Genomic DNA, 2339 nt, shown 5'->3' with positions numbered 1-2339 from the left:
TCTGGCTTAGGATGATTAAGAAAAGATAATTATAAAGTGTACTGTCTAATATGTGTCTTGAAACCTTCCCTTGAGTCAAAGGCAGAAGGAAATAAAAAAAATAAGTAAAAATTCTCGTCTTTTTTCAGGTAACCCCTTCAGTACCGTGGCGCGTTTCCATATTCATTCTGCTTACTATTTGGTGATTTTGTACAGCTTCAGAAACATGTGTGGGGATTAAAAATAGTGAAGACTCAGGCCATTAATCTTCTGACCTCCGTGGACTCTTCCTAATGCGAATAAAATGGTCTAATCGTACACAAGTCTCAAGGTAAATATATGTCCCAGTATTGAAGAAGTTAAAAGGATGAAAAATTGAGAATACTGGTTAACTCTTGCATTTTTTACGATAATGTGTAAGTCACCTGGTTGTAATTATTTTTGCATAACATACTATTGGGAATTCAATGAGGGTGAATAATATACATACATACAAAGATTCTTCAAAAAAATATCTCTTAAATGTCTCGTGCATAATAGTTACGTAACAATGTATAGTGACATATTCCGTTGTTTATTTCAGTACCGTACTCTGAATTTGTCTCCTTTGGACTCTTGTATCTGTCACTGGGAACAAAGAATAGAAAAAGAGAACTGAAGGGTATTAATTCCTTTCCTCTCTGACGCAATTTATTACAGTCTTCATTGCGAGTGACAGAAGATAGAGAAGAACAGTGGGAGGGTATCAATCTCTTGTGGATGGGGTTGATAGATGGAATTAGGGGACTGCCACGTGTAGGCCTGACAGTCTCTTCCAGCTTCCCTTATTTTCGTGTGTTCTTATGTTCTTGGTAAGGTTCAGAAGAAAAATAACTTGAATTTTCTTAGTTTATTTTCTTCTTATTATCTTGGTAAAAGGCAAAAGGGGGAAAGAAAAATGAAAAATGGATAATTGTCTTTAGTACTGACAGGAATGATAAAAAAGATAAAATGAAAAGAAAAAGAAAAGAAAAGGACATAGACATCAAATACCTAAGTTTATTTTTGTTATCCTCTTTTTTTTCCACGTCGTGACAGGTTATTCACCCTCACCTGGGACACACACACACACACACACACACACACACACACACACACACACACACACACACACACACACACACACACACACACAAGTACACCAGTTCCATAACACTGTACAGGCACTGACGCAACGCCCGTGTATAGGCGTTATCAAGTTGCCAGAAATAGCGTTTAGTTTTCCCAGAGGCTCGTGTATCAGCTGGCGGTATTCCTAGAGTGCATGTTGCTAAGAATACAGAATTACTCACTTGGAGAATATAGCGCTTGTGTGTGTGTGTGTGTGTGTGTGTGTGTGTGTGTGTGTGTGTGTGTGTGATTTTCTTGAATATAATGTGTGTTTGTGTGTTTTTATCAGAAAATATGTGTTTTTACGTGTTCTTCTGAAATATAATATGTGTTTTTGTTTCTCTGTATTGTGATGTATATTTGCGTGTTTCTCTAGAATATAATGTATGTTGTGTGTTTCTCTGGAATATGATGTGTTGTTTTTGTGTTTCTCGGAGGTATACGGAAATATACGGTGTGTTTGTGTGTTTTCCCGATTTAACCCTTTAGTACCATGACGCGTTTTCTTATTCATTCTGTTTAATATATGGTGACTGCACAGCTTCAGAAAATCAGGGGGTGGGATTGAAATAGTGAAGATTGTGACTATTAATATTCTGACCTCCATAGACCCTTCCTAATGTAAATAGAATTGTCAAATCGTGCCCAAAACTCAAGGTAAAAAATGCATCCCAATACTGAAGGGGTTAATGTGCTTGTGTGTTTTTTCGACAATATAATGCGTGTTTGTGTGTTTCTCTCGATATGATGATTATGTGTGTGTTTCTCTTATATATAATGTGTGTTTCTCTGGAATAAACAGCGTTTTTGTGTGTTTTCCTGAATTTCATGTGTATATGTGCCTTTTTTCGATCGATCTGTTTGCCTTACTCAATCTGTTTGCCTTCTCTCTCTCTCTCTCTCTCTCTCTCTCTCTCTCTCTCTCTCTCTCTCTCTCTCTCTCTCTCTCTCTCTCTCTCTCTCTCTCTCTCTCTCTCTCTCTCTCTCTCTCTCTCTCTCTCTCCACAGGTGTGAGCAGGTAGAGAAAATTAGATTTAATGCTCGTTTTTATTTTCTTTCATGACCGCAAGCCATGAATTGTGTGTGTGTGTGTGTGTGTGAGAGAGAGAGAGAGAGAGAGAGAGAGAGAGAGAGAGAGAGAGAGAGAGAGAGAGAGAGAGAGAGAGAGATGATATAATGTGTTTGTGTGTTTCTCTGGAATATAATGTGCG

The sequence above is a fragment of the Portunus trituberculatus genome, chromosome 29 (assembly GCF_017591435.1).
Source record: "Portunus trituberculatus isolate SZX2019 chromosome 29, ASM1759143v1, whole genome shotgun sequence".
Taxonomy (NCBI): domain Eukaryota; kingdom Metazoa; phylum Arthropoda; class Malacostraca; order Decapoda; family Portunidae; genus Portunus; species Portunus trituberculatus.
This window is presented reverse-complemented; position numbering follows the sequence as displayed.